Here is a 27472-nt window from a genome sequence, read left to right as displayed (position 1 = left end):
GCCGCTGTTGGCCGAGAGACGTGCAGTCGCCTTACATGAAGCCCCATGGGCAACGCCAGTGCCACTGTGGACAACAGCATACTGTAGCCAGAGAGAGGAGCCGAAAGGCGCATTTCGCAGTCGAGCCACGCTATCCCACAAGCTGTGCACTAGGACAGGATTGTGCAGACCGCAAACTTCTGGTGGCCCGACGCTCGTCGTCGATCGTAAGGGCGAAACAGTCAAGAGATTTGGAAAACGGCAATGTGGACACCCCCTGCAGCAGTTGTGTGCCAAATCCGATATCTGGTCGAGGGCTGCAAGATTCAGTATGATGAAGTGACAATTCGGGGATAGCTCACAAACGCTAAGCTGCCGCCTTCTTAGCTCAGTGGTAGAGCACTGGTCTCGTAAACCAGGGGTCGTGAGTTCGAACCTCACAGAAGGCATTCATTTTTTTAACCTTCCTGCAAGGAGCGGAGCTATCTCGAGCAGCATCTAACACATGGCAGTACACTGAATGAAAGGGATGTTCTACAGCCTATGAAAAGTATTCTACTGGCCTCAGAGGTTTTCTGAATGCATAGGCACAACAGTGGTTTGTATGCATTTTGTAGTATAATGACATGCTTGGCGATGTCATTCGTGTACGAGCCTCGCTACAGTGTGCATGCACGTTATCCATGTGAAGAGGCGCAAGCAGATGCTACCATTCTGCGAGATTCCTGCAGAAGGTATACGAATTGCGTTGATATACAGAGCACAAGTGAGCCAAATTCAAGGCCTCCGTGGCGCAATCGGCTAGCGCGTTCGGCTGTTAACCGAAAGGTTGGTGGTTCGAGCCCACCCGGGGGCGAAATCGTTTTAACCGGCACCGAGGTGAGGACATACGTCAACTTTGTTAGAGATACACAGCTAGCGTGACAATTTGGCTGTGTTTGAGTGATGCCACAGAGCCTTATACACATTCAGCCAAGTGACACTGTAGGTAAAAACATGGCCCTACACAGACGTTCTACTCTTTTCCTATTTATTCGTCATGTGTGCACTGCAGTAGAGCGACGCCCACTACAAAAGACGTATTCTTTACATTCAATTTCAGCGTATACGTCGCGACTGCCATATGACAGGGCCTGTCTCTCGATGTCGATTTGTATTTGGTGTCTCTTAAGTGTCGATCTGCAGTGGGCCGCTGTTGGCCGAGAGACGTGCAGTCGCCTTACATGAAGCCCCATGGGCAACGCCAGTGCCACTGTGGACAACAGCATACTGTAGCCAGAGAGAGGAGCCGAAAGGCGCATTTCGCAGTCGAGCCACGCTATCCCACAAGCTGTGCACTAGGACAGGATTGTGCAGACCGCAAACTTCTGGTGGCCCGACGCTCGTCGTCGATCGTAAGGGCGAAACAGTCAAGAGATTTGGAAAACGGCAATGTGGACACCCCCTGCAGCAGCTGTGTGCCAAATCCGATATCTGGTCGAGGGCTGCAAGATTCAGTATGATGAAGTGACAATTCGGGGATAGCTCACAAACGCTAAGCTGCCGCCTTCTTAGCTCAGTGGTAGAGCACTGGTCTCGTAAACCAGGGGTCGTGAGTTCGAACCTCACAGAAGGCATTCATTTTTTTAACCTTCCTGCAAGGAGCGGAGCTATCTCGAGCAGCATCTAACACATGGCAGTACACTGAATGAAAGGGATGTTCTACAGCCTATGAAAAGTATTCTACTGGCCTCAGAGGTTTTCTGAATGCATAGGCACAACAGTGGTTTGTATGCATTTTGTAGTATAATGTCATGCTTGGCGATGTCATTCGTGTACGAGCCTCGCTACAGTGTGCATGCACGTTATCCATGTGAAGAGGCGCAAGCAGATGCTACCATTCTGCGAGATTCCTGCAGAAGGTATACGAATTGCGTTGATATACAGAGCACAAGTGAGCCAAATTCAAGGCCTCCGTGGCGCAATCGGCTAGCGCGTTCGGCTGTTAACCGAAAGGTTGGTGGTTCGAGCCCACCCGGGGGCGAAATCGTTTTAACCGGCACCGAGGTGAGGACATACGTCAACTTTGTTAGAGATACACAGCTAGCGTGACAATTTGGCTGTGTTTGAGTGATGCCACAGAGCCTTATACACATTCAGCCAAGTGACACTGTAGGTAAAAACATGGCCCTACACAGACGTTCTACTCTTTTCCTATTTATTCGTCATGTGTGCACTGCAGTAGAGCGACGCCCACTACAAAAGACGTATTCTTTACATTCAATTTCAGCGTATACGTCGCGACTGCCATATGACAGGGCCTGTCTCTCGATGTCGATTTGTATTTGGTGTCTCTTAAGTGTCGATCTGCAGTGGGCCGCTGTTGGCCGAGAGACACGTATTCGTGTACGAGCCTCGCTACAGTGTGCATGCACGTTATCCATGTGAAGAGGCGCAAGCAGATGCTACCATTCTGCGAGATTCCTGCAGAAGGTATACGAATTGCGTTGATATACAGAGCACAAGTGAGCCAAATTCAAGGCCTCCGTGGCGCAATCGGCTAGCGCGTTCGGCTGTTAACCGAAAGGTTGGTGGTTCGAGCCCACCCGGGGGCGAACTCGTTTTAACCGGCACCGAGGTGAGGACATACGTCAACTTTGTTAGAGATACACAGCTAGCGTGACAATTTGGCTGTGTTTGAGTGATGCCACAGAGCCTTATACACATTCAGCCAAGTGACACTGTAGGTAAAAACATGGCCCTACACAGACGTTCTACTCTTTTCCTATTTATTCGTCATGTGTGCACTGCAGTAGAGCGACGCCCACTACAAAAGACGTATTCTTTACATTCAATTTCAGCGTATACGTCGCGACTGCCATATGACAGGGCCTGTCTCTCGATGTCGATTTGTATTTGGTGTCTCTTAAGTGTCGATCTGCAGTGGGCCGCTGTTGGCCGAGAGACGTGCAGTCGCCTTACATGAAGCCCCATGGGCAACGCCAGTGCCACTGTGGACAACAGCATACTGTAGCCAGAGAGAGGAGCCGAAAGGCGCATTTCGCAGTCGAGCCACGCTATCCCACAAGCTGTGCACTAGGACAGGATTGTGCAGACCGCAAACTTCTGGTGGCCCGACGCTCGTCGTCGATCGTAAGGGCGAAACAGTCAAGAGATTTGGAAAACGGCAATGTGGACACCCCCTGCAGCAGCTGTGTGCCAAATCCGATATCTGGTCGAGGGCTGCAAGATTCAGTATGATGAAGTGACAATTCGGGGAAAGCTCACAAACGCTAAGCTGCCGCCTTCTTAGCTCAGTGGTAGAGCACTGGTCTCGTAAACCAGGGGTCGTGAGTTCGAACCTCACAGAAGGCATTCATTTTTTTAACCTTCCTGCAAGGAGCGGAGCTATCTCGAGCAGCATCTAACACATGGCAGTACACTGAATGAAAGGGATGTTCTACAGCCTATGAAAAGTATTCTACTGGCCTCAGAGGTTTTCTGAATGCATAGGCACAACAGTGGTTTGTATGCATTTTGTAGTATAATGTCATGCTTGGCGATGTCATTCGTGTACGAGCCTCGCTACAGTGTGCATGCACGTTATCCATGTGAAGAGGCGCAAGCAGATGCTACCATTCTGCGAGATTCCTGCAGAAGGTATACGAATTGCGTTGATATACAGAGCACAAGTGAGCCAAATTCAAGGCCTCCGTGGCGCAATCGGCTAGCGCGTTCGGCTGTTAACCGAAAGGTTGGTGGTTCGAGCCCACCCGGGGGCGAAATCGTTTTAACCGGCACCGAGGTGAGGACATACGTCAACTTTGTTAGAGATACACAGCTAGCGTGACAATTTGGCTGTGTTTGAGTGATGCCACAGAGCCTTATACACATTCAGCCAAGTGACACTGTAGGTAAAAACATGGCCCTACACAGACGTTCTACTCTTTTCCTATTTATTCGTCATGTGTGCACTGCAGTAGAGCGACGCCCACTACAAAAGACGTATTCTTTACATTCAATTTCAGCGTATACGTCGCGACTGCCATATGACAGGGCCTGTCTCTCGATGTCGATTTGTATTTGGTGTCTCTTAAGTGTCGATCTGCAGTGGGCCGCTGTTGGCCGAGAGACGTGCAGTCGCCTTACATGAAGCCCCATGGGCAACGCCAGTGCCACTGTGGACAACAGCATACTGTAGCCAGAGAGAGGAGCCGAAAGGCGCATTTCGCAGTCGAGCCACGCTATCCCACAAGCTGTGCACTAGGACAGGATTGTGCAGACCGCAAACTTCTGGTGGCCCGACGCTCGTCGTCGATCGTAAGGGCGAAACAGTCAAGAGATTTGGAAAACGGCAATGTGGACACCCCCTGCAGCAGCTGTGTGCCAAATCCGATATCTGGTCGAGGGCTGCAAGATTCAGTATGATGAAGTGACAATTCGGGGATAGCTCACAAACGCTAAGCTGCCGCCTTCTTAGCTCAGTGGTAGAGCACTGGTCTCGTAAACCAGGGGTCGTGAGTTCGAACCTCACAGAAGGCATTCATTTTTTTAACCTTCCTGCAAGGAGCGGAGCTATCTCGAGCAGCATCTAACACATGGCAGTACACTGAATGAAAGGGATGTTCTACAGCCTATGAAAAGTATTCTACTGGCCTCAGAGGTTTTCTGAATGCATAGGCACAACAGTGGTTTGTATGCATTTTGTAGTATAATGACATGCTTGGCGATGTCATTCGTGTACGAGCCTCGCTACAGTGTGCATGCACGTTATCCATGTGAAGAGGCGCAAGCAGATGCTACCATTCTGCGAGATTCCTGCAGAAGGTATACGAATTGCGTTGATATACAGAGCACAAGTGAGCCAAATTCAAGGCCTCCGTGGCGCAATCGGCTAGCGCGTTCGGCTGTTAACCGAAAGGTTGGTGGTTCGAGCCCACCCGGGGGCGAAATCGTTTTAACCGGCACCGAGGTGAGGACATACGTCAACTTTGTTAGAGATACACAGCTAGCGTGACAATTTGGCTGTGTTTGAGTGATGCCACAGAGCCTTATACACATTCAGCCAAGTGACACTGTAGGTAAAAACATGGCCCTACACAGACGTTCTACTCTTTTCCTATTTATTCGTCATGTGTGCACTGCAGTAGAGCGACGCCCACTACAAAAGACGTATTCTTTACATTCAATTTCAGCGTATACGTCGCGACTGCCATATGACAGGGCCTGTCTCTCGATGTCGATTTGTATTTGGTGTCTCTTAAGTGTCGATCTGCAGTGGGCCGCTGTTGGCCGAGAGACGTGCAGTCGCCTTACATGAAGCCCCATGGGCAACGCCAGTGCCACTGTGGACAACAGCATACTGTAGCCAGAGAGAGGAGCCGAAAGGCGCATTTCGCAGTCGAGCCACGCTATCCCACAAGCTGTGCACTAGGACAGGATTGTGCAGACCGCAAACTTCTGGTGGCCCGACGCTCGTCGTCGATCGTAAGGGCGAAACAGTCAAGAGATTTGGAAAACGGCAATGTGGACACCCCCTGCAGCAGCTGTGTGCCAAATCCGATATCTGGTCGAGGGCTGCAAGATTCAGTATGATGAAGTGACAATTCGGGGATAGCTCACAAACGCTAAGCTGCCGCCTTCTTAGCTCAGTGGTAGAGCACTGGTCTCGTAAACCAGGGGTCGTGAGTTCGAACCTCACAGAAGGCATTCATTTTTTTAACCTTCCTGCAAGGAGCGGAGCTATCTCGAGCAGCATCTAACACATGGCAGTACACTGAATGAAAGGGATGTTCTACAGCCTATGAAAAGTATTCTACTGGCCTCAGAGGTTTTCTGAATGCATAGGCACAACAGTGGTTTGTATGCATTTTGTAGTATAATGTCATGCTTGGCGATGTCATTCGTGTACGAGCCTCGCTACAGTGTGCATGCACGTTATCCATGTGAAGAGGCGCAAGCAGATGCTACCATTCTGCGAGATTCCTGCAGAAGGTATACGAATTGCGTTGATATACAGAGCACAAGTGAGCCAAATTCAAGGCCTCCGTGGCGCAATCGGCTAGCGCGTTCGGCTGTTAACCGAAAGGTTGGTGGTTCGAGCCCACCCGGGGGCGAAATCGTTTTAACCGGCACCGAGGTGAGGACATACGTCAACTTTGTTAGAGATACACAGCTAGCGTGACAATTTGGCTGTGTTTGAGTGATGCCACAGAGCCTTATACACATTCAGCCAAGTGACACTGTAGGTAAAAACATGGCCCTACACAGACGTTCTACTCTTTTCCTATTTATTCGTCATGTGTGCACTGCAGTAGAGCGACGCCCACTACAAAAGACGTATTCTTTACATTCAATTTCAGCGTATACGTCGCGACTGCCATATGACAGGGCCTGTCTCTCGATGTCGATTTGTATTTGGTGTCTCTTAAGTGTCGATCTGCAGTGGGCCGCTGTTGGCCGAGAGACACGTATTCGTGTACGAGCCTCGCTACAGTGTGCATGCACGTTATCCATGTGAAGAGGCGCAAGCAGATGCTACCATTCTGCGAGATTCCTGCAGAAGGTATACGAATTGCGTTGATATACAGAGCACAAGTGAGCCAAATTCAAGGCCTCCGTGGCGCAATCGGCTAGCGCGTTCGGCTGTTAACCGAAAGGTTGGTGGTTCGAGCCCACCCGGGGGCGAACTCGTTTTAACCGGCACCGAGGTGAGGACATACGTCAACTTTGTTAGAGATACACAGCTAGCGTGACAATTTGGCTGTGTTTGAGTGATGCCACAGAGCCTTATACACATTCAGCCAAGTGACACTGTAGGTAAAAACATGGCCCTACACAGACGTTCTACTCTTTTCCTATTTATTCGTCATGTGTGCACTGCAGTAGAGCGACGCCCACTACAAAAGACGTATTCTTTACATTCAATTTCAGCGTATACGTCGCGACTGCCATATGACAGGGCCTGTCTCTCGATGTCGATTTGTATTTGGTGTCTCTTAAGTGTCGATCTGCAGTGGGCCGCTGTTGGCCGAGAGACGTGCAGTCGCCTTACATGAAGCCCCATGGGCAACGCCAGTGCCACTGTGGACAACAGCATACTGTAGCCAGAGAGAGGAGCCGAAAGGCGCATTTCGCAGTCGAGCCACGCTATCCCACAAGCTGTGCACTAGGACAGGATTGTGCAGACCGCAAACTTCTGGTGGCCCGACGCTCGTCGTCGATCGTAAGGGCGAAACAGTCAAGAGATTTGGAAAACGGCAATGTGGACACCCCCTGCAGCAGCTGTGTGCCAAATCCGATATCTGGTCGAGGGCTGCAAGATTCAGTATGATGAAGTGACAATTCGGGGAAAGCTCACAAACGCTAAGCTGCCGCCTTCTTAGCTCAGTGGTAGAGCACTGGTCTCGTAAACCAGGGGTCGTGAGTTCGAACCTCACAGAAGGCATTCATTTTTTTAACCTTCCTGCAAGGAGCGGAGCTATCTCGAGCAGCATCTAACACATGGCAGTACACTGAATGAAAGGGATGTTCTACAGCCTATGAAAAGTATTCTACTGGCCTCAGAGGTTTTCTGAATGCATAGGCACAACAGTGGTTTGTATGCATTTTGTAGTATAATGTCATGCTTGGCGATGTCATTCGTGTACGAGCCTCGCTACAGTGTGCATGCACGTTATCCATGTGAAGAGGCGCAAGCAGATGCTACCATTCTGCGAGATTCCTGCAGAAGGTATACGAATTGCGTTGATATACAGAGCACAAGTGAGCCAAATTCAAGGCCTCCGTGGCGCAATCGGCTAGCGCGTTCGGCTGTTAACCGAAAGGTTGGTGGTTCGAGCCCACCCGGGGGCGAAATCGTTTTAACCGGCACCGAGGTGAGGACATACGTCAACTTTGTTAGAGATACACAGCTAGCGTGACAATTTGGCTGTGTTTGAGTGATGCCACAGAGCCTTATACACATTCAGCCAAGTGACACTGTAGGTAAAAACATGGCCCTACACAGACGTTCTACTCTTTTCCTATTTATTCGTCATGTGTGCACTGCAGTAGAGCGACGCCCACTACAAAAGACGTATTCTTTACATTCAATTTCAGCGTATACGTCGCGACTGCCATATGACAGGGCCTGTCTCTCGATGTCGATTTGTATTTGGTGTCTCTTAAGTGTCGATCTGCAGTGGGCCGCTGTTGGCCGAGAGACGTGCAGTCGCCTTACATGAAGCCCCATGGGCAACGCCAGTGCCACTGTGGACAACAGCATACTGTAGCCAGAGAGAGGAGCCGAAAGGCGCATTTCGCAGTCGAGCCACGCTATCCCACAAGCTGTGCACTAGGACAGGATTGTGCAGACCGCAAACTTCTGGTGGCCCGACGCTCGTCGTCGATCGTAAGGGCGAAACAGTCAAGAGATTTGGAAAACGGCAATGTGGACACCCCCTGCAGCAGCTGTGTGCCAAATCCGATATCTGGTCGAGGGCTGCAAGATTCAGTATGATGAAGTGACAATTCGGGGATAGCTCACAAACGCTAAGCTGCCGCCTTCTTAGCTCAGTGGTAGAGCACTGGTCTCGTAAACCAGGGGTCGTGAGTTCGAACCTCACAGAAGGCATTCATTTTTTTAACCTTCCTGCAAGGAGCGGAGCTATCTCGAGCAGCATCTAACACATGGCAGTACACTGAATGAAAGGGATGTTCTACAGCCTATGAAAAGTATTCTACTGGCCTCAGAGGTTTTCTGAATGCATAGGCACAACAGTGGTTTGTATGCATTTTGTAGTATAATGACATGCTTGGCGATGTCATTCGTGTACGAGCCTCGCTACAGTGTGCATGCACGTTATCCATGTGAAGAGGCGCAAGCAGATGCTACCATTCTGCGAGATTCCTGCAGAAGGTATACGAATTGCGTTGATATACAGAGCACAAGTGAGCCAAATTCAAGGCCTCCGTGGCGCAATCGGCTAGCGCGTTCGGCTGTTAACCGAAAGGTTGGTGGTTCGAGCCCACCCGGGGGCGAAATCGTTTTAACCGGCACCGAGGTGAGGACATACGTCAACTTTGTTAGAGATACACAGCTAGCGTGACAATTTGGCTGTGTTTGAGTGATGCCACAGAGCCTTATACACATTCAGCCAAGTGACACTGTAGGTAAAAACATGGCCCTACACAGACGTTCTACTCTTTTCCTATTTATTCGTCATGTGTGCACTGCAGTAGAGCGACGCCCACTACAAAAGACGTATTCTTTACATTCAATTTCAGCGTATACGTCGCGACTGCCATATGACAGGGCCTGTCTCTCGATGTCGATTTGTATTTGGTGTCTCTTAAGTGTCGATCTGCAGTGGGCCGCTGTTGGCCGAGAGACGTGCAGTCGCCTTACATGAAGCCCCATGGGCAACGCCAGTGCCACTGTGGACAACAGCATACTGTAGCCAGAGAGAGGAGCCGAAAGGCGCATTTCGCAGTCGAGCCACGCTATCCCACAAGCTGTGCACTAGGACAGGATTGTGCAGACCGCAAACTTCTGGTGGCCCGACGCTCGTCGTCGATCGTAAGGGCGAAACAGTCAAGAGATTTGGAAAACGGCAATGTGGACACCCCCTGCAGCAGCTGTGTGCCAAATCCGATATCTGGTCGAGGGCTGCAAGATTCAGTATGATGAAGTGACAATTCGGGGATAGCTCACAAACGCTAAGCTGCCGCCTTCTTAGCTCAGTGGTAGAGCACTGGTCTCGTAAACCAGGGGTCGTGAGTTCGAACCTCACAGAAGGCATTCATTTTTTTAACCTTCCTGCAAGGAGCGGAGCTATCTCGAGCAGCATCTAACACATGGCAGTACACTGAATGAAAGGGATGTTCTACAGCCTATGAAAAGTATTCTACTGGCCTCAGAGGTTTTCTGAATGCATAGGCACAACAGTGGTTTGTATGCATTTTGTAGTATAATGTCATGCTTGGCGATGTCATTCGTGTACGAGCCTCGCTACAGTGTGCATGCACGTTATCCATGTGAAGAGGCGCAAGCAGATGCTACCATTCTGCGAGATTCCTGCAGAAGGTATACGAATTGCGTTGATATACAGAGCACAAGTGAGCCAAATTCAAGGCCTCCGTGGCGCAATCGGCTAGCGCGTTCGGCTGTTAACCGAAAGGTTGGTGGTTCGAGCCCACCCGGGGGCGAAATCGTTTTAACCGGCACCGAGGTGAGGACATACGTCAACTTTGTTAGAGATACACAGCTAGCGTGACAATTTGGCTGTGTTTGAGTGATGCCACAGAGCCTTATACACATTCAGCCAAGTGACACTGTAGGTAAAAACATGGCCCTACACAGACGTTCTACTCTTTTCCTATTTATTCGTCATGTGTGCACTGCAGTAGAGCGACGCCCACTACAAAAGACGTATTCTTTACATTCAATTTCAGCGTATACGTCGCGACTGCCATATGACAGGGCCTGTCTCTCGATGTCGATTTGTATTTGGTGTCTCTTAAGTGTCGATCTGCAGTGGGCCGCTGTTGGCCGAGAGACACGTATTCGTGTACGAGCCTCGCTACAGTGTGCATGCACGTTATCCATGTGAAGAGGCGCAAGCAGATGCTACCATTCTGCGAGATTCCTGCAGAAGGTATACGAATTGCGTTGATATACAGAGCACAAGTGAGCCAAATTCAAGGCCTCCGTGGCGCAATCGGCTAGCGCGTTCGGCTGTTAACCGAAAGGTTGGTGGTTCGAGCCCACCCGGGGGCGAACTCGTTTTAACCGGCACCGAGGTGAGGACATACGTCAACTTTGTTAGAGATACACAGCTAGCGTGACAATTTGGCTGTGTTTGAGTGATGCCACAGAGCCTTATACACATTCAGCCAAGTGACACTGTAGGTAAAAACATGGCCCTACACAGACGTTCTACTCTTTTCCTATTTATTCGTCATGTGTGCACTGCAGTAGAGCGACGCCCACTACAAAAGACGTATTCTTTACATTCAATTTCAGCGTATACGTCGCGACTGCCATATGACAGGGCCTGTCTCTCGATGTCGATTTGTATTTGGTGTCTCTTAAGTGTCGATCTGCAGTGGGCCGCTGTTGGCCGAGAGACACGTATTCGTGTACGAGCCTCGCTACAGTGTGCATGCACGTTATCCATGTGAAGAGGCGCAAGCAGATGCTACCATTCTGCGAGATTCCTGCAGAAGGTATACGAATTGCGTTGATATACAGAGCACAAGTGAGCCAAATTCAAGGCCTCCGTGGCGCAATCGGCTAGCGCGTTCGGCTGTTAACCGAAAGGTTGGTGGTTCGAGCCCACCCGGGGGCGAAATCGTTTTAACCGGCACCGAGGTGAGGACATACGTCAACTTTGTTAGAGATACACAGCTAGCGTGACAATTTGGCTGTGTTTGAGTGATGCCACAGAGCCTTATACACATTCAGCCAAGTGACACTGTAGGTAAAAACATGGCCCTACACAGACGTTCTACTCTTTTCCTATTTATTCGTCATGTGTGCACTGCAGTAGAGCGACGCCCACTACAAAAGACGTATTCTTTACATTCAATTTCAGCGTATACGTCGCGACTGCCATATGACAGGGCCTGTCTCTCGATGTCGATTTGTATTTGGTGTCTCTTAAGTGTCGATCTGCAGTGGGCCGCTGTTGGCCGAGAGACGTGCAGTCGCCTTACATGAAGCCCCATGGGCAACGCCAGTGCCACTGTGGACAACAGCATACTGTAGCCAGAGAGAGGAGCCGAAAGGCGCATTTCGCAGTCGAGCCACGCTATCCCACAAGCTGTGCACTAGGACAGGATTGTGCAGACCGCAAACTTCTGGTGGCCCGACGCTCGTCGTCGATCGTAAGGGCGAAACAGTCAAGAGATTTGGAAAACGGCAATGTGGACACCCCCTGCAGCAGCTGTGTGCCAAATCCGATATCTGGTCGAGGGCTGCAAGATTCAGTATGATGAAGTGACAATTCGGGGATAGCTCACAAACGCTAAGCTGCCGCCTTCTTAGCTCAGTGGTAGAGCACTGGTCTCGTAAACCAGGGGTCGTGAGTTCGAACCTCACAGAAGGCATTCATTTTTTTAACCTTCCTGCAAGGAGCGGAGCTATCTCGAGCAGCATCTAACACATGGCAGTACACTGAATGAAAGGGATGTTCTACAGCCTATGAAAAGTATTCTACTGGCCTCAGAGGTTTTCTGAATGCATAGGCACAACAGTGGTTTGTATGCATTTTGTAGTATAATGTCATGCTTGGCGATGTCATTCGTGTACGAGCCTCGCTACAGTGTGCATGCACGTTATCCATGTGAAGAGGCGCAAGCAGATGCTACCATTCTGCGAGATTCCTGCAGAAGGTATACGAATTGCGTTGATATACAGAGCACAAGTGAGCCAAATTCAAGGCCTCCGTGGCGCAATCGGCTAGCGCGTTCGGCTGTTAACCGAAAGGTTGGTGGTTCGAGCCCACCCGGGGGCGAAATCGTTTTAACCGGCACCGAGGTGAGGACATACGTCAACTTTGTTAGAGATACACAGCTAGCGTGACAATTTGGCTGTGTTTGAGTGATGCCACAGAGCCTTATACACATTCAGCCAAGTGACACTGTAGGTAAAAACATGGCCCTACACAGACGTTCTACTCTTTTCCTATTTATTCGTCATGTGTGCACTGCAGTAGAGCGACGCCCACTACAAAAGACGTATTCTTTACATTCAATTTCAGCGTATACGTCGCGACTGCCATATGACAGGGCCTGTCTCTCGATGTCGATTTGTATTTGGTGTCTCTTAAGTGTCGATCTGCAGTGGGCCGCTGTTGGCCGAGAGACACGTATTCGTGTACGAGCCTCGCTACAGTGTGCATGCACGTTATCCATGTGAAGAGGCGCAAGCAGATGCTACCATTCTGCGAGATTCCTGCAGAAGGTATACGAATTGCGTTGATATACAGAGCACAAGTGAGCCAAATTCAAGGCCTCCGTGGCGCAATCGGCTAGCGCGTTCGGCTGTTAACCGAAAGGTTGGTGGTTCGAGCCCACCCGGGGGCGAACTCGTTTTAACCGGCACCGAGGTGAGGACATACGTCAACTTTGTTAGAGATACACAGCTAGCGTGACAATTTGGCTGTGTTTGAGTGATGCCACAGAGCCTTATACACATTCAGCCAAGTGACACTGTAGGTAAAAACATGGCCCTACACAGACGTTCTACTCTTTTCCTATTTATTCGTCATGTGTGCACTGCAGTAGAGCGACGCCCACTACAAAAGACGTATTCTTTACATTCAATTTCAGCGTATACGTCGCGACTGCCATATGACAGGGCCTGTCTCTCGATGTCGATTTGTATTTGGTGTCTCTTAAGTGTCGATCTGCAGTGGGCCGCTGTTGGCCGAGAGACGTGCAGTCGCCTTACATGAAGCCCCATGGGCAACGCCAGTGCCACTGTGGACAACAGCATACTGTAGCCAGAGAGAGGAGCCGAAAGGCGCATTTCGCAGTCGAGCCACGCTATCCCACAAGCTGTGCACTAGGACAGGATTGTGCAGACCGCAAACTTCTGGTGGCCCGACGCTCGTCGTCGATCGTAAGGGCGAAACAGTCAAGAGATTTGGAAAACGGCAATGTGGACACCCCCTGCAGCAGCTGTGTGCCAAATCCGATATCTGGTCGAGGGCTGCAAGATTCAGTATGATGAAGTGACAATTCGGGGATAGCTCACAAACGCTAAGCTGCCGCCTTCTTAGCTCAGTGGTAGAGCACTGGTCTCGTAAACCAGGGGTCGTGAGTTCGAACCTCACAGAAGGCATTCATTTTTTTAACCTTCCTGCAAGGAGCGGAGCTATCTCGAGCAGCATCTAACACATGGCAGTACACTGAATGAAAGGGATGTTCTACAGCCTATGAAAAGTATTCTACTGGCCTCAGAGGTTTTCTGAATGCATAGGCACAACAGTGGTTTGTATGCATTTTGTAGTATAATGACATGCTTGGCGATGTCATTCGTGTACGAGCCTCGCTACAGTGTGCATGCACGTTATCCATGTGAAGAGGCGCAAGCAGATGCTACCATTCTGCGAGATTCCTGCAGAAGGTATACGAATTGCGTTGATATACAGAGCACAAGTGAGCCAAATTCAAGGCCTCCGTGGCGCAATCGGCTAGCGCGTTCGGCTGTTAACCGAAAGGTTGGTGGTTCGAGCCCACCCGGGGGCGAAATCGTTTTAACCGGCACCGAGGTGAGGACATACGTCAACTTTGTTAGAGATACACAGCTAGCGTGACAATTTGGCTGTGTTTGAGTGATGCCACAGAGCCTTATACACATTCAGCCAAGTGACACTGTAGGTAAAAACATGGCCCTACACAGACGTTCTACTCTTTTCCTATTTATTCGTCATGTGTGCACTGCAGTAGAGCGACGCCCACTACAAAAGACGTATTCTTTACATTCAATTTCAGCGTATACGTCGCGACTGCCATATGACAGGGCCTGTCTCTCGATGTCGATTTGTATTTGGTGTCTCTTAAGTGTCGATCTGCAGTGGGCCGCTGTTGGCCGAGAGACGTGCAGTCGCCTTACATGAAGCCCCATGGGCAACGCCAGTGCCACTGTGGACAACAGCATACTGTAGCCAGAGAGAGGAGCCGAAAGGCGCATTTCGCAGTCGAGCCACGCTATCCCACAAGCTGTGCACTAGGACAGGATTGTGCAGACCGCAAACTTCTGGTGGCCCGACGCTCGTCGTCGATCGTAAGGGCGAAACAGTCAAGAGATTTGGAAAACGGCAATGTGGACACCCCCTGCAGCAGCTGTGTGCCAAATCCGATATCTGGTCGAGGGCTGCAAGATTCAGTATGATGAAGTGACAATTCGGGGATAGCTCACAAACGCTAAGCTGCCGCCTTCTTAGCTCAGTGGTAGAGCACTGGTCTCGTAAACCAGGGGTCGTGAGTTCGAACCTCACAGAAGGCATTCATTTTTTTAACCTTCCTGCAAGGAGCGGAGCTATCTCGAGCAGCATCTAACACATGGCAGTACACTGAATGAAAGGGATGTTCTACAGCCTATGAAAAGTATTCTACTGGCCTCAGAGGTTTTCTGAATGCATAGGCACAACAGTGGTTTGTATGCATTTTGTAGTATAATGTCATGCTTGGCGATGTCATTCGTGTACGAGCCTCGCTACAGTGTGCATGCACGTTATCCATGTGAAGAGGCGCAAGCAGATGCTACCATTCTGCGAGATTCCTGCAGAAGGTATACGAATTGCGTTGATATACAGAGCACAAGTGAGCCAAATTCAAGGCCTCCGTGGCGCAATCGGCTAGCGCGTTCGGCTGTTAACCGAAAGGTTGGTGGTTCGAGCCCACCCGGGGGCGAAATCGTTTTAACCGGCACCGAGGTGAGGACATACGTCAACTTTGTTAGAGATACACAGCTAGCGTGACAATTTGGCTGTGTTTGAGTGATGCCACAGAGCCTTATACACATTCAGCCAAGTGACACTGTAGGTAAAAACATGGCCCTACACAGACGTTCTACTCTTTTCCTATTTATTCGTCATGTGTGCACTGCAGTAGAGCGACGCCCACTACAAAAGACGTATTCTTTACATTCAATTTCAGCGTATACGTCGCGACTGCCATATGACAGGGCCTGTCTCTCGATGTCGATTTGTATTTGGTGTCTCTTAAGTGTCGATCTGCAGTGGGCCGCTGTTGGCCGAGAGACACGTATTCGTGTACGAGCCTCGCTACAGTGTGCATGCACGTTATCCATGTGAAGAGGCGCAAGCAGATGCTACCATTCTGCGAGATTCCTGCAGAAGGTATACGAATTGCGTTGATATACAGAGCACAAGTGAGCCAAATTCAAGGCCTCCGTGGCGCAATCGGCTAGCGCGTTCGGCTGTTAACCGAAAGGTTGGTGGTTCGAGCCCACCCGGGGGCGAACTCGTTTTAACCGGCACCGAGGTGAGGACATACGTCAACTTTGTTAGAGATACACAGCTAGCGTGACAATTTGGCTGTGTTTGAGTGATGCCACAGAGCCTTATACACATTCAGCCAAGTGACACTGTAGGTAAAAACATGGCCCTACACAGACGTTCTACTCTTTTCCTATTTATTCGTCATGTGTGCACTGCAGTAGAGCGACGCCCACTACAAAAGACGTATTCTTTACATTCAATTTCAGCGTATACGTCGCGACTGCCATATGACAGGGCCTGTCTCTCGATGTCGATTTGTATTTGGTGTCTCTTAAGTGTCGATCTGCAGTGGGCCGCTGTTGGCCGAGAGACGTGCAGTCGCCTTACATGAAGCCCCATGGGCAACGCCAGTGCCACTGTGGACAACAGCATACTGTAGCCAGAGAGAGGAGCCGAAAGGCGCATTTCGCAGTCGAGCCACGCTATCCCACAAGCTGTGCACTAGGACAGGATTGTGCAGACCGCAAACTTCTGGTGGCCCGACGCTCGTCGTCGATCGTAAGGGCGAAACAGTCAAGAGATTTGGAAAACGGCAATGTGGACACCCCCTGCAGCAGCTGTGTGCCAAATCCGATATCTGGTCGAGGGCTGCAAGATTCAGTATGATGAAGTGACAATTCGGGGAAAGCTCACAAACGCTAAGCTGCCGCCTTCTTAGCTCAGTGGTAGAGCACTGGTCTCGTAAACCAGGGGTCGTGAGTTCGAACCTCACAGAAGGCATTCATTTTTTTAACCTTCCTGCAAGGAGCGGAGCTATCTCGAGCAGCATCTAACACATGGCAGTACACTGAATGAAAGGGATGTTCTACAGCCTATGAAAAGTATTCTACTGGCCTCAGAGGTTTTCTGAATGCATAGGCACAACAGTGGTTTGTATGCATTTTGTAGTATAATGTCATGCTTGGCGATGTCATTCGTGTACGAGCCTCGCTACAGTGTGCATGCACGTTATCCATGTGAAGAGGCGCAAGCAGATGCTACCATTCTGCGAGATTCCTGCAGAAGGTATACGAATTGCGTTGATATACAGAGCACAAGTGAGCCAAATTCAAGGCCTCCGTGGCGCAATCGGCTAGCGCGTTCGGCTGTTAACCGAAAGGTTGGTGGTTCGAGCCCACCCGGGGGCGAAATCGTTTTAACCGGCACCGAGGTGAGGACATACGTCAACTTTGTTAGAGATACACAGCTAGCGTGACAATTTGGCTGTGTTTGAGTGATGCCACAGAGCCTTATACACATTCAGCCAAGTGACACTGTAGGTAAAAACATGGCCCTACACAGACGTTCTACTCTTTTCCTATTTATTCGTCATGTGTGCACTGCAGTAGAGCGACGCCCACTACAAAAGACGTATTCTTTACATTCAATTTCAGCGTATACGTCGCGACTGCCATATGACAGGGCCTGTCTCTCGATGTCGATTTGTATTTGGTGTCTCTTAAGTGTCGATCTGCAGTGGGCCGCTGTTGGCCGAGAGACGTGCAGTCGCCTTACATGAAGCCCCATGGGCAACGCCAGTGCCACTGTGGACAACAGCATACTGTAGCCAGAGAGAGGAGCCGAAAGGCGCATTTCGCAGTCGAGCCACGCTATCCCACAAGCTGTGCACTAGGACAGGATTGTGCAGACCGCAAACTTCTGGTGGCCCGACGCTCGTCGTCGATCGTAAGGGCGAAACAGTCAAGAGATTTGGAAAACGGCAATGTGGACACCCCCTGCAGCAGCTGTGTGCCAAATCCGATATCTGGTCGAGGGCTGCAAGATTCAGTATGATGAAGTGACAATTCGGGGATAGCTCACAAACGCTAAGCTGCCGCCTTCTTAGCTCAGTGGTAGAGCACTGGTCTCGTAAACCAGGGGTCGTGAGTTCGAACCTCACAGAAGGCATTCATTTTTTTAACCTTCCTGCAAGGAGCGGAGCTATCTCGAGCAGCATCTAACACATGGCAGTACACTGAATGAAAGGGATGTTCTACAGCCTATGAAAAGTATTCTACTGGCCTCAGAGGTTTTCTGAATGCATAGGCACAACAGTGGTTTGTATGCATTTTGTAGTATAATGACATGCTTGGCGATGTCATTCGTGTACGAGCCTCGCTACAGTGTGCATGCACGTTATCCATGTGAAGAGGCGCAAGCAGATGCTACCATTCTGCGAGATTCCTGCAGAAGGTATACGAATTGCGTTGATATACAGAGCACAAGTGAGCCAAATTCAAGGCCTCCGTGGCGCAATCGGCTAGCGCGTTCGGCTGTTAACCGAAAGGTTGGTGGTTCGAGCCCACCCGGGGGCGAAATCGTTTTAACCGGCACCGAGGTGAGGACATACGTCAACTTTGTTAGAGATACACAGCTAGCGTGACAATTTGGCTGTGTTTGAGTGATGCCACAGAGCCTTATACACATTCAGCCAAGTGACACTGTAGGTAAAAACATGGCCCTACACAGACGTTCTACTCTTTTCCTATTTATTCGTCATGTGTGCACTGCAGTAGAGCGACGCCCACTACAAAAGACGTATTCTTTACATTCAATTTCAGCGTATACGTCGCGACTGCCATATGACAGGGCCTGTCTCTCGATGTCGATTTGTATTTGGTGTCTCTTAAGTGTCGATCTGCAGTGGGCCGCTGTTGGCCGAGAGACGTGCAGTCGCCTTACATGAAGCCCCATGGGCAACGCCAGTGCCACTGTGGACAACAGCATACTGTAGCCAGAGAGAGGAGCCGAAAGGCGCATTTCGCAGTCGAGCCACGCTATCCCACAAGCTGTGCACTAGGACAGGATTGTGCAGACCGCAAACTTCTGGTGGCCCGACGCTCGTCGTCGATCGTAAGGGCGAAACAGTCAAGAGATTTGGAAAACGGCAATGTGGACACCCCCTGCAGCAGCTGTGTGCCAAATCCGATATCTGGTCGAGGGCTGCAAGATTCAGTATGATGAAGTGACAATTCGGGGATAGCTCACAAACGCTAAGCTGCCGCCTTCTTAGCTCAGTGGTAGAGCACTGGTCTCGTAAACCAGGGGTCGTGAGTTCGAACCTCACAGAAGGCATTCATTTTTTTAACCTTCCTGCAAGGAGCGGAGCTATCTCGAGCAGCATCTAACACATGGCAGTACACTGAATGAAAGGGATGTTCTACAGCCTATGAAAAGTATTCTACTGGCCTCAGAGGTTTTCTGAATGCATAGGCACAACAGTGGTTTGTATGCATTTTGTAGTATAATGTCATGCTTGGCGATGTCATTCGTGTACGAGCCTCGCTACAGTGTGCATGCACGTTATCCATGTGAAGAGGCGCAAGCAGATGCTACCATTCTGCGAGATTCCTGCAGAAGGTATACGAATTGCGTTGATATACAGAGCACAAGTGAGCCAAATTCAAGGCCTCCGTGGCGCAATCGGCTAGCGCGTTCGGCTGTTAACCGAAAGGTTGGTGGTTCGAGCCCACCCGGGGGCGAAATCGTTTTAACCGGCACCGAGGTGAGGACATACGTCAACTTTGTTAGAGATACACAGCTAGCGTGACAATTTGGCTGTGTTTGAGTGATGCCACAGAGCCTTATACACATTCAGCCAAGTGACACTGTAGGTAAAAACATGGCCCTACACAGACGTTCTACTCTTTTCCTATTTATTCGTCATGTGTGCACTGCAGTAGAGCGACGCCCACTACAAAAGACGTATTCTTTACATTCAATTTCAGCGTATACGTCGCGACTGCCATATGACAGGGCCTGTCTCTCGATGTCGATTTGTATTTGGTGTCTCTTAAGTGTCGATCTGCAGTGGGCCGCTGTTGGCCGAGAGACACGTATTCGTGTACGAGCCTCGCTACAGTGTGCATGCACGTTATCCATGTGAAGAGGCGCAAGCAGATGCTACCATTCTGCGAGATTCCTGCAGAAGGTATACGAATTGCGTTGATATACAGAGCACAAGTGAGCCAAATTCAAGGCCTCCGTGGCGCAATCGGCTAGCGCGTTCGGCTGTTAACCGAAAGGTTGGTGGTTCGAGCCCACCCGGGGGCGAACTCGTTTTAACCGGCACCGAGGTGAGGACATACGTCAACTTTGTTAGAGATACACAGCTAGCGTGACAATTTGGCTGTGTTTGAGTGATGCCACAGAGCCTTATACACATTCAGCCAAGTGACACTGTAGGTAAAAACATGGCCCTACACAGACGTTCTACTCTTTTCCTATTTATTCGTCATGTGTGCACTGCAGTAGAGCGACGCCCACTACAAAAGACGTATTCTTTACATTCAATTTCAGCGTATACGTCGCGACTGCCATATGACAGGGCCTGTCTCTCGATGTCGATTTGTATTTGGTGTCTCTTAAGTGTCGATCTGCAGTGGGCCGCTGTTGGCCGAGAGACACGTATTCGTGTACGAGCCTCGCTACAGTGTGCATGCACGTTATCCATGTGAAGAGGCGCAAGCAGATGCTACCATTCTGCGAGATTCCTGCAGAAGGTATACGAATTGCGTTGATATACAGAGCACAAGTGAGCCAAATTCAATGCCTCCGTGGCGCAATCGGCTAGCGCGTTCGGCTGTTAACCGAAAGGTTGGTGGTTCGAGCCCACCCGGGGGCGAAATCGTTTTAACCGGCACCGAGGTGAGGACATACGTCAACTTTGTTAGAGATACACAGCTAGCGTGACAATTTGGCTGTGTTTGAGTGATGCCACAGAGCCTTATACACATTCAGCCAAGTGACACTGTAGGTAAAAACATGGCCCTACACAGACGTTCTACTCTTTTCCTATTTATTCGTCATGTGTGCACTGCAGTAGAGCGACGCCCACTACAAAAGACGTATTCTTTACATTCAATTTCAGCGTATACGTCGCGACTGCCATATGACAGGGCCTGTCTCTCGATGTCGATTTGTATTTGGTGTCTCTTAAGTGTCGATCTGCAGTGGGCCGCTGTTGGCCGAGAGACGTGCAGTCGCCTTACATGAAGCCCCATGGGCAACGCCAGTGCCACTGTGGACAACAGCATACTGTAGCCAGAGAGAGGAGCCGAAAGGCGCATTTCGCAGTCGAGCCACGCTATCCCACAAGCTGTGCACTAGGACAGGATTGTGCAGACCGCAAACTTCTGGTGGCCCGACGCTCGTCGTCGATCGTAAGGGCGAAACAGTCAAGAGATTTGGAAAACGGCAATGTGGACACCCCCTGCAGCAGCTGTGTGCCAAATCCGATATCTGGTCGAGGGCTGCAAGATTCAGTATGATGAAGTGACAATTCGGGGATAGCTCACAAACGCTAAGCTGCCGCCTTCTTAGCTCAGTGGTAGAGCACTGGTCTCGTAAACCAGGGGTCGTGAGTTCGAACCTCACAGAAGGCATTCATTTTTTTAACCTTCCTGCAAGGAGCGGAGCTATCTCGAGCAGCATCTAACACATGGCAGTACACTGAATGAAAGGGATGTTCTACAGCCTATGAAAAGTATTCTACTGGCCTCAGAGGTTTTCTGAATGCATAGGCACAACAGTGGTTTGTATGCATTTTGTAGTATAATGTCATGCTTGGCGATGTCATTCGTGTACGAGCCTCGCTACAGTGTGCATGCACGTTATCCATGTGAAGAGGCGCAAGCAGATGCTACCATTCTGCGAGATTCCTGCAGAAGGTATACGAATTGCGTTGATATACAGAGCACAAGTGAGCCAAATTCAAGGCCTCCGTGGCGCAATCGGCTAGCGCGTTCGGCTGTTAACCGAAAGGTTGGTGGTTCGAGCCCACCCGGGGGCGAAATCGTTTTAACCGGCACCGAGGTGAGGACATACGTCAACTTTGTTAGAGATACACAGCTAGCGTGACAATTTGGCTGTGTTTGAGTGATGCCACAGAGCCTTATACACATTCAGCCAAGTGACACTGTAGGTAAAAACATGGCCCTACACAGACGTTCTACTCTTTTCCTATTTATTCGTCATGTGTGCACTGCAGTAGAGCGACGCCCACTACAAAAGACGTATTCTTTACATTCAATTTCAGCGTATACGTCGCGACTGCCATATGACAGGGCCTGTCTCTCGATGTCGATTTGTATTTGGTGTCTCTTAAGTGTCGATCTGCAGTGGGCCGCTGTTGGCCGAGAGACACGTATTCGTGTACGAGCCTCGCTACAGTGTGCATGCACGTTATCCATGTGAAGAGGCGCAAGCAGATGCTACCATTCTGCGAGATTCCTGCAGAAGGTATACGAATTGCGTTGATATACAGAGCACAAGTGAGCCAAATTCAAGGCCTCCGTGGCGCAATCGGCTAGCGCGTTCGGCTGTTAACCGAAAGGTTGGTGGTTCGAGCCCACCCGGGGGCGAACTCGTTTTAACCGGCACCGAGGTGAGGACATACGTCAACTTTGTTAGAGATACACAGCTAGCGTGACAATTTGGCTGTGTTTGAGTGATGCCACAGAGCCTTATACACATTCAGCCAAGTGACACTGTAGGTAAAAACATGGCCCTACACAGACGTTCTACTCTTTTCCTATTTATTCGTCATGTGTGCACTGCAGTAGAGCGACGCCCACTACAAAAGACGTATTCTTTACATTCAATTTCAGCGTATACGTCGCGACTGCCATATGACAGGGCCTGTCTCTCGATGTCGATTTGTATTTGGTGTCTCTTAAGTGTCGATCTGCAGTGGGCCGCTGTTGGCCGAGAGACGTGCAGTCGCCTTACATGAAGCCCCATGGGCAACGCCAGTGCCACTGTGGACAACAGCATACTGTAGCCAGAGAGAGGAGCCGAAAGGCGCATTTCGCAGTCGAGCCACGCTATCCCACAAGCTGTGCACTAGGACAGGATTGTGCAGACCGCAAACTTCTGGTGGCCCGACGCTCGTCGTCGATCGTAAGGGCGAAACAGTCAAGAGATTTGGAAAACGGCAATGTGGACACCCCCTGCAGCAGCTGTGTGCCAAATCCGATATCTGGTCGAGGGCTGCAAGATTCAGTATGATGAAGTGACAATTCGGGGATAGCTCACAAACGCTAAGCTGCCGCCTTCTTAGCTCAGTGGTAGAGCACTGGTCTCGTAAACCAGGGGTCGTGAGTTCGAACCTCACAGAAGGCATTCATTTTTTTAACCTTCCTGCAAGGAGCGGAGCTATCTCGAGCAGCATCTAACACATGGCAGTACACTGAATGAAAGGGATGTTCTACAGCCTATGAAAAGTATTCTACTGGCCTCAGAGGTTTTCTGAATGCATAGGCACAACAGTGGTTTGTATGCATTTTGTAGTATAATGACATGCTTGGCGATGTCATTCGTGTACGAGCCTCGCTACAGTGTGCATGCACGTTATCCATGTGAAGAGGCGCAAGCAGATGCTACCATTCTGCGAGATTCCTGCAGAAGGTATACGAATTGCGTTGATATACAGAGCACAAGTGAGCCAAATTCAAGGCCTCCGTGGCGCAATCGGCTAGCGCGTTCGGCTGTTAACCGAAAGGTTGGTGGTTCGAGCCCACCCGGGGGCGAAATCGTTTTAACCGGCACCGAGGTGAGGACATACGTCAACTTTGTTAGAGATACACAGCTAGCGTGACAATTTGGCTGTGTTTGAGTGATGCCACAGAGCCTTATACACATTCAGCCAAGTGACACTGTAGGTAAAAACATGGCCCTACACAGACGTTCTACTCTTTTCCTATTTATTCGTCATGTGTGCACTGCAGTAGAGCGACGCCCACTACAAAAGACGTATTCTTTACATTCAATTTCAGCGTATACGTCGCGACTGCCATATGACAGGGCCTGTCTCTCGATGTCGATTTGTATTTGGTGTCTCTTAAGTGTCGATCTGCAGTGGGCCGCTGTTGGCCGAGAGACGTGCAGTCGCCTTACATGAAGCCCCATGGGCAACGCCAGTGCCACTGTGGACAACAGCATACTGTAGCCAGAGAGAGGAGCCGAAAGGCGCATTTCGCAGTCGAGCCACGCTATCCCACAAGCTGTGCACTAGGACAGGATTGTGCAGACCGCAAACTTCTGGTGGCCCGACGCTCGTCGTCGATCGTAAGGGCGAAACAGTCAAGAGATTTGGAAAACGGCAATGTGGACACCCCCTGCAGCAGCTGTGTGCCAAATCCGATATCTGGTCGAGGGCTGCAAGATTCAGTATGATGAAGTGACAATTCGGGGATAGCTCACAAACGCTAAGCTGCCGCCTTCTTAGCTCAGTGGTAGAGCACTGGTCTCGTAAACCAGGGGTCGTGAGTTCGAACCTCACAGAAGGCATTCATTTTTTTAACCTTCCTGCAAGGAGCGGAGCTATCTCGAGCAGCATCTAACACATGGCAGTACACTGAATGAAAGGGATGTTCTACAGCCTATGAAAAGTATTCTACTGGCCTCAGAGGTTTTCTGAATGCATAGGCACAACAGTGGTTTGTATGCATTTTGTAGTATAATGTCATGCTTGGCGATGTCATTCGTGTACGAGCCTCGCTACAGTGTGCATGCACGTTATCCATGTGAAGAGGCGCAAGCAGATGCTACCATTCTGCGAGATTCCTGCAGAAGGTATACGAATTGCGTTGATATACAGAGCACAAGTGAGCCAAATTCAAGGCCTCCGTGGCGCAATCGGCTAGCGCGTTCGGCTGTTAACCGAAAGGTTGGTGGTTCGAGCCCACCCGGGGGCGAAATCGTTTTAACCGGCACCGAGGTGAGGACATACGTCAACTTTGTTAGAGATACACAGCTAGCGTGACAATTTGGCTGTGTTTGAGTGATGCCACAGAGCCTTATACACATTCAGCCAAGTGACACTGTAGGTAAAAACATGGCCCTACACAGACGTTCTACTCTTTTCCTATTTATTCGTCATGTGTGCACTGCAGTAGAGCGACGCCCACTACAAAAGACGTATTCTTTACATTCAATTTCAGCGTATACGTCGCGACTGCCATATGACAGGGCCTGTCTCTCGATGTCGATTTGTATTTGGTGTCTCTTAAGTGTCGATCTGCAGTGGGCCGCTGTTGGCCGAGAGACACGTATTCGTGTACGAGCCTCGCTACAGTGTGCATGCACGTTATCCATGTGAAGAGGCGCAAGCAGATGCTACCATTCTGCGAGATTCCTGCAGAAGGTATACGAATTGCGTTGATATACAGAGCACAAGTGAGCCAAATTCAAGGCCTCCGTGGCGCAATCGGCTAGCGCGTTCGGCTGTTAACCGAAAGGTTGGTGGTTCGAGCCCACCCGGGGGCGAACTCGTTTTAACCGGCACCGAGGTGAGGACATACGTCAACTTTGTTAGAGATACACAGCTAGCGTGACAATTTGGCTGTGTTTGAGTGATGCCACAGAGCCTTATACACATTCAGCCAAGTGACACTGTAGGTAAAAACATGGCCCTACACAGACGTTCTACTCTTTTCCTATTTATTCGTCATGTGTGCACTGCAGTAGAGCGACGCCCACTACAAAAGACGTATTCTTTACATTCAATTTCAGCGTATACGTCGCGACTGCCATATGACAGGGCCTGTCTCTCGATGTCGATTTGTATTTGGTGTCTCTTAAGTGTCGATCTGCAGTGGGCCGCTGTTGGCCGAGAGACGTGCAGTCGCCTTACATGAAGCCCCATGGGCAACGCCAGTGCCACTGTGGACAACAGCATACTGTAGCCAGAGAGAGGAGCCGAAAGGCGCATTTCGCAGTCGAGCCACGCTATCCCACAAGCTGTGCACTAGGACAGGATTGTGCAGACCGCAAACTTCTGGTGGCCCGACGCTCGTCGTCGATCGTAAGGGCGAAACAGTCAAGAGATTTGGAAAACGGCAATGTGGACACCCCCTGCAGCAGCTGTGTGCCAAATCCGATATCTGGTCGAGGGCTGCAAGATTCAGTATGATGAAGTGACAATTCGGGGAAAGCTCACAAACGCTAAGCTGCCGCCTTCTTAGCTCAGTGGTAGAGCACTGGTCTCGTAAACCAGGGGTCGTGAGTTCGAACCTCACAGAAGGCATTCATTTTTTTAACCTTCCTGCAAGGAGCGGAGCTATCTCGAGCAGCATCTAACACATGGCAGTACACTGAATGAAAGGGATGTTCTACAGCCTATGAAAAGTATTCTACTGGCCTCAGAGGTTTTCTGAATGCATAGGCACAACAGTGGTTTGTATGCATTTTGTAGTATAATGTCATGCTTGGCGATGTCATTCGTGTACGAGCCTCGCTACAGTGTGCATGCACGTTATCCATGTGAAGAGGCGCAAGCAGATGCTACCATTCTGCGAGATTCCTGCAGAAGGTATACGAATTGCGTTGATATACAGAGCACAAGTGAGCCAAATTCAAGGCCTCCGTGGCGCAATCGGCTAGCGCGTTCGGCTGTTAACCGAAAGGTTGGTGGTTCGAGCCCACCCGGGGGCGAAATCGTTTTAACCGGCACCGAGGTGAGGACATACGTCAACTTTGTTAGAGATACACAGCTAGCGTGACAATTTGGCTGTGTTTGAGTGATGCCACAGAGCCTTATACACATTCAGCCAAGTGACACTGTAGGTAAAAACATGGCCCTACACAGACGTTCTACTCTTTTCCTATTTATTCGTCATGTGTGCACTGCAGTAGAGCGACGCCCACTACAAAAGACGTATTCTTTACATTCAATTTCAGCGTATACGTCGCGACTGCCATATGACAGGGCCTGTCTCTCGATGTCGATTTGTATTTGGTGTCTCTTAAGTGTCGATCTGCAGTGGGCCGCTGTTGGCCGAGAGACGTGCAGTCGCCTTACATGAAGCCCCATGGGCAACGCCAGTGCCACTGTGGACAACAGCATACTGTAGCCAGAGAGAGGAGCCGAAAGGCGCATTTCGCAGTCGAGCCACGCTATCCCACAAGCTGTGCACTAGGACAGGATTGTGCAGACCGCAAACTTCTGGTGGCCCGACGCTCGTCGTCGATCGTAAGGGCGAAACAGTCAAGAGATTTGGAAAACGGCAATGTGGACACCCCCTGCAGCAGCTGTGTGCCAAATCCGATATCTGGTCGAGGGCTGCAAGATTCAGTATGATGAAGTGACAATTCGGGGATAGCTCACAAACGCTAAGCTGCCGCCTTCTTAGCTCAGTGGTAGAGCACTGGTCTCGTAAACCAGGGGTCGTGAGTTCGAACCTCACAGAAGGCATTCATTTTTTTAACCTTCCTGCAAGGAGCGGAGCTATCTCGAGCAGCATCTAACACATGGCAGTACACTGAATGAAAGGGATGTTCTACAGCCTATGAAAAGTATTCTACTGGCCTCAGAGGTTTTCTGAATGCATAGGCACAACAGTGGTTTGTATGCATTTTGTAGTATAATGACATGCTTGGCGATGTCATTCGTGTACGAGCCTCGCTACAGTGTGCATGCACGTTATCCATGTGAAGAGGCGCAAGCAGATGCTACCATTCTGCGAGATTCCTGCAGAAGGTATACGAATTGCGTTGATATACAGAGCACAAGTGAGCCAAAT

The 27472-nt window shown here is 50.1% G+C and overlaps 47 non-coding genes across 47 annotated transcripts; all 47 read left to right on the top strand.

Moving 5' to 3' along the window:
- Positions 1-356: 356 nt before the first annotated feature.
- On the top strand, positions 357-428 carry Trnat-cgu (transfer RNA threonine (anticodon CGU)). Its single transcript has one exon. It is a non-coding gene; the product is annotated as a tRNA-Thr (tRNA).
- Positions 429-761: 333 nt separating this feature from the next.
- Trnan-guu (transfer RNA asparagine (anticodon GUU)) lies at positions 762-835 on the top strand. Its single transcript has one exon. It is a non-coding gene; the product is annotated as a tRNA-Asn (tRNA).
- Positions 836-1523: 688 nt separating this feature from the next.
- On the top strand, positions 1524-1595 carry Trnat-cgu (transfer RNA threonine (anticodon CGU)). Its single transcript has one exon. It is a non-coding gene; the product is annotated as a tRNA-Thr (tRNA).
- A 333-nt stretch (positions 1596-1928) lies between these two features.
- Positions 1929-2002, top strand: Trnan-guu (transfer RNA asparagine (anticodon GUU)). Its single transcript has one exon. It is a non-coding gene; the product is annotated as a tRNA-Asn (tRNA).
- Positions 2003-2499: 497 nt separating this feature from the next.
- On the top strand, positions 2500-2573 carry Trnan-guu (transfer RNA asparagine (anticodon GUU)). Its single transcript has one exon. It is a non-coding gene; the product is annotated as a tRNA-Asn (tRNA).
- Positions 2574-3261: 688 nt separating this feature from the next.
- On the top strand, positions 3262-3333 carry Trnat-cgu (transfer RNA threonine (anticodon CGU)). Its single transcript has one exon. It is a non-coding gene; the product is annotated as a tRNA-Thr (tRNA).
- A 333-nt stretch (positions 3334-3666) lies between these two features.
- On the top strand, positions 3667-3740 carry Trnan-guu (transfer RNA asparagine (anticodon GUU)). The gene has a single exon. It is a non-coding gene; the product is annotated as a tRNA-Asn (tRNA).
- Positions 3741-4428: 688 nt separating this feature from the next.
- Trnat-cgu (transfer RNA threonine (anticodon CGU)) lies at positions 4429-4500 on the top strand. Its single transcript has one exon. It is a non-coding gene; the product is annotated as a tRNA-Thr (tRNA).
- Positions 4501-4833: 333 nt separating this feature from the next.
- Trnan-guu (transfer RNA asparagine (anticodon GUU)) lies at positions 4834-4907 on the top strand. Its single transcript has one exon. It is a non-coding gene; the product is annotated as a tRNA-Asn (tRNA).
- Positions 4908-5595: 688 nt separating this feature from the next.
- Positions 5596-5667, top strand: Trnat-cgu (transfer RNA threonine (anticodon CGU)). Its single transcript has one exon. It is a non-coding gene; the product is annotated as a tRNA-Thr (tRNA).
- Positions 5668-6000: 333 nt separating this feature from the next.
- On the top strand, positions 6001-6074 carry Trnan-guu (transfer RNA asparagine (anticodon GUU)). Its single transcript has one exon. It is a non-coding gene; the product is annotated as a tRNA-Asn (tRNA).
- Positions 6075-6571: 497 nt separating this feature from the next.
- Trnan-guu (transfer RNA asparagine (anticodon GUU)) lies at positions 6572-6645 on the top strand. Its single transcript has one exon. It is a non-coding gene; the product is annotated as a tRNA-Asn (tRNA).
- Positions 6646-7333: 688 nt separating this feature from the next.
- On the top strand, positions 7334-7405 carry Trnat-cgu (transfer RNA threonine (anticodon CGU)). Its single transcript has one exon. It is a non-coding gene; the product is annotated as a tRNA-Thr (tRNA).
- Positions 7406-7738: 333 nt separating this feature from the next.
- Trnan-guu (transfer RNA asparagine (anticodon GUU)) lies at positions 7739-7812 on the top strand. The gene has a single exon. It is a non-coding gene; the product is annotated as a tRNA-Asn (tRNA).
- Positions 7813-8500: 688 nt separating this feature from the next.
- Trnat-cgu (transfer RNA threonine (anticodon CGU)) lies at positions 8501-8572 on the top strand. The gene has a single exon. It is a non-coding gene; the product is annotated as a tRNA-Thr (tRNA).
- Positions 8573-8905: 333 nt separating this feature from the next.
- Positions 8906-8979, top strand: Trnan-guu (transfer RNA asparagine (anticodon GUU)). The gene has a single exon. It is a non-coding gene; the product is annotated as a tRNA-Asn (tRNA).
- Positions 8980-9667: 688 nt separating this feature from the next.
- Trnat-cgu (transfer RNA threonine (anticodon CGU)) lies at positions 9668-9739 on the top strand. The gene has a single exon. It is a non-coding gene; the product is annotated as a tRNA-Thr (tRNA).
- A 333-nt stretch (positions 9740-10072) lies between these two features.
- Trnan-guu (transfer RNA asparagine (anticodon GUU)) lies at positions 10073-10146 on the top strand. The gene has a single exon. It is a non-coding gene; the product is annotated as a tRNA-Asn (tRNA).
- Positions 10147-10643: 497 nt separating this feature from the next.
- Trnan-guu (transfer RNA asparagine (anticodon GUU)) lies at positions 10644-10717 on the top strand. The gene has a single exon. It is a non-coding gene; the product is annotated as a tRNA-Asn (tRNA).
- A 497-nt stretch (positions 10718-11214) lies between these two features.
- Positions 11215-11288, top strand: Trnan-guu (transfer RNA asparagine (anticodon GUU)). The gene has a single exon. It is a non-coding gene; the product is annotated as a tRNA-Asn (tRNA).
- A 688-nt stretch (positions 11289-11976) lies between these two features.
- On the top strand, positions 11977-12048 carry Trnat-cgu (transfer RNA threonine (anticodon CGU)). The gene has a single exon. It is a non-coding gene; the product is annotated as a tRNA-Thr (tRNA).
- A 333-nt stretch (positions 12049-12381) lies between these two features.
- On the top strand, positions 12382-12455 carry Trnan-guu (transfer RNA asparagine (anticodon GUU)). The gene has a single exon. It is a non-coding gene; the product is annotated as a tRNA-Asn (tRNA).
- A 497-nt stretch (positions 12456-12952) lies between these two features.
- On the top strand, positions 12953-13026 carry Trnan-guu (transfer RNA asparagine (anticodon GUU)). Its single transcript has one exon. It is a non-coding gene; the product is annotated as a tRNA-Asn (tRNA).
- Positions 13027-13714: 688 nt separating this feature from the next.
- On the top strand, positions 13715-13786 carry Trnat-cgu (transfer RNA threonine (anticodon CGU)). The gene has a single exon. It is a non-coding gene; the product is annotated as a tRNA-Thr (tRNA).
- Positions 13787-14119: 333 nt separating this feature from the next.
- Trnan-guu (transfer RNA asparagine (anticodon GUU)) lies at positions 14120-14193 on the top strand. Its single transcript has one exon. It is a non-coding gene; the product is annotated as a tRNA-Asn (tRNA).
- Positions 14194-14881: 688 nt separating this feature from the next.
- On the top strand, positions 14882-14953 carry Trnat-cgu (transfer RNA threonine (anticodon CGU)). Its single transcript has one exon. It is a non-coding gene; the product is annotated as a tRNA-Thr (tRNA).
- A 333-nt stretch (positions 14954-15286) lies between these two features.
- Positions 15287-15360, top strand: Trnan-guu (transfer RNA asparagine (anticodon GUU)). Its single transcript has one exon. It is a non-coding gene; the product is annotated as a tRNA-Asn (tRNA).
- Positions 15361-15857: 497 nt separating this feature from the next.
- Trnan-guu (transfer RNA asparagine (anticodon GUU)) lies at positions 15858-15931 on the top strand. The gene has a single exon. It is a non-coding gene; the product is annotated as a tRNA-Asn (tRNA).
- Positions 15932-16619: 688 nt separating this feature from the next.
- On the top strand, positions 16620-16691 carry Trnat-cgu (transfer RNA threonine (anticodon CGU)). The gene has a single exon. It is a non-coding gene; the product is annotated as a tRNA-Thr (tRNA).
- Positions 16692-17024: 333 nt separating this feature from the next.
- Trnan-guu (transfer RNA asparagine (anticodon GUU)) lies at positions 17025-17098 on the top strand. Its single transcript has one exon. It is a non-coding gene; the product is annotated as a tRNA-Asn (tRNA).
- A 688-nt stretch (positions 17099-17786) lies between these two features.
- Positions 17787-17858, top strand: Trnat-cgu (transfer RNA threonine (anticodon CGU)). The gene has a single exon. It is a non-coding gene; the product is annotated as a tRNA-Thr (tRNA).
- A 333-nt stretch (positions 17859-18191) lies between these two features.
- On the top strand, positions 18192-18265 carry Trnan-guu (transfer RNA asparagine (anticodon GUU)). The gene has a single exon. It is a non-coding gene; the product is annotated as a tRNA-Asn (tRNA).
- A 688-nt stretch (positions 18266-18953) lies between these two features.
- Trnat-cgu (transfer RNA threonine (anticodon CGU)) lies at positions 18954-19025 on the top strand. Its single transcript has one exon. It is a non-coding gene; the product is annotated as a tRNA-Thr (tRNA).
- Positions 19026-19358: 333 nt separating this feature from the next.
- Trnan-guu (transfer RNA asparagine (anticodon GUU)) lies at positions 19359-19432 on the top strand. The gene has a single exon. It is a non-coding gene; the product is annotated as a tRNA-Asn (tRNA).
- A 497-nt stretch (positions 19433-19929) lies between these two features.
- Trnan-guu (transfer RNA asparagine (anticodon GUU)) lies at positions 19930-20003 on the top strand. Its single transcript has one exon. It is a non-coding gene; the product is annotated as a tRNA-Asn (tRNA).
- A 497-nt stretch (positions 20004-20500) lies between these two features.
- Trnan-guu (transfer RNA asparagine (anticodon GUU)) lies at positions 20501-20574 on the top strand. The gene has a single exon. It is a non-coding gene; the product is annotated as a tRNA-Asn (tRNA).
- A 688-nt stretch (positions 20575-21262) lies between these two features.
- Positions 21263-21334, top strand: Trnat-cgu (transfer RNA threonine (anticodon CGU)). Its single transcript has one exon. It is a non-coding gene; the product is annotated as a tRNA-Thr (tRNA).
- Positions 21335-21667: 333 nt separating this feature from the next.
- Positions 21668-21741, top strand: Trnan-guu (transfer RNA asparagine (anticodon GUU)). Its single transcript has one exon. It is a non-coding gene; the product is annotated as a tRNA-Asn (tRNA).
- A 497-nt stretch (positions 21742-22238) lies between these two features.
- Trnan-guu (transfer RNA asparagine (anticodon GUU)) lies at positions 22239-22312 on the top strand. Its single transcript has one exon. It is a non-coding gene; the product is annotated as a tRNA-Asn (tRNA).
- Positions 22313-23000: 688 nt separating this feature from the next.
- Trnat-cgu (transfer RNA threonine (anticodon CGU)) lies at positions 23001-23072 on the top strand. The gene has a single exon. It is a non-coding gene; the product is annotated as a tRNA-Thr (tRNA).
- A 333-nt stretch (positions 23073-23405) lies between these two features.
- On the top strand, positions 23406-23479 carry Trnan-guu (transfer RNA asparagine (anticodon GUU)). Its single transcript has one exon. It is a non-coding gene; the product is annotated as a tRNA-Asn (tRNA).
- Positions 23480-24167: 688 nt separating this feature from the next.
- Positions 24168-24239, top strand: Trnat-cgu (transfer RNA threonine (anticodon CGU)). The gene has a single exon. It is a non-coding gene; the product is annotated as a tRNA-Thr (tRNA).
- Positions 24240-24572: 333 nt separating this feature from the next.
- On the top strand, positions 24573-24646 carry Trnan-guu (transfer RNA asparagine (anticodon GUU)). The gene has a single exon. It is a non-coding gene; the product is annotated as a tRNA-Asn (tRNA).
- A 497-nt stretch (positions 24647-25143) lies between these two features.
- Positions 25144-25217, top strand: Trnan-guu (transfer RNA asparagine (anticodon GUU)). The gene has a single exon. It is a non-coding gene; the product is annotated as a tRNA-Asn (tRNA).
- A 688-nt stretch (positions 25218-25905) lies between these two features.
- Positions 25906-25977, top strand: Trnat-cgu (transfer RNA threonine (anticodon CGU)). Its single transcript has one exon. It is a non-coding gene; the product is annotated as a tRNA-Thr (tRNA).
- A 333-nt stretch (positions 25978-26310) lies between these two features.
- On the top strand, positions 26311-26384 carry Trnan-guu (transfer RNA asparagine (anticodon GUU)). Its single transcript has one exon. It is a non-coding gene; the product is annotated as a tRNA-Asn (tRNA).
- Positions 26385-27072: 688 nt separating this feature from the next.
- Positions 27073-27144, top strand: Trnat-cgu (transfer RNA threonine (anticodon CGU)). Its single transcript has one exon. It is a non-coding gene; the product is annotated as a tRNA-Thr (tRNA).
- Positions 27145-27472: the final 328 nt, after the last annotated feature.

Source organism: Schistocerca nitens, chromosome 6, assembly GCF_023898315.1.
Source record: "Schistocerca nitens isolate TAMUIC-IGC-003100 chromosome 6, iqSchNite1.1, whole genome shotgun sequence".
NCBI classification, from domain to species: Eukaryota; Metazoa; Arthropoda; class Insecta; order Orthoptera; family Acrididae; genus Schistocerca; species Schistocerca nitens.
Note: the sequence above shows the minus strand (reverse complement) of the source record. Positions and strands in the feature narration are given on the sequence as shown.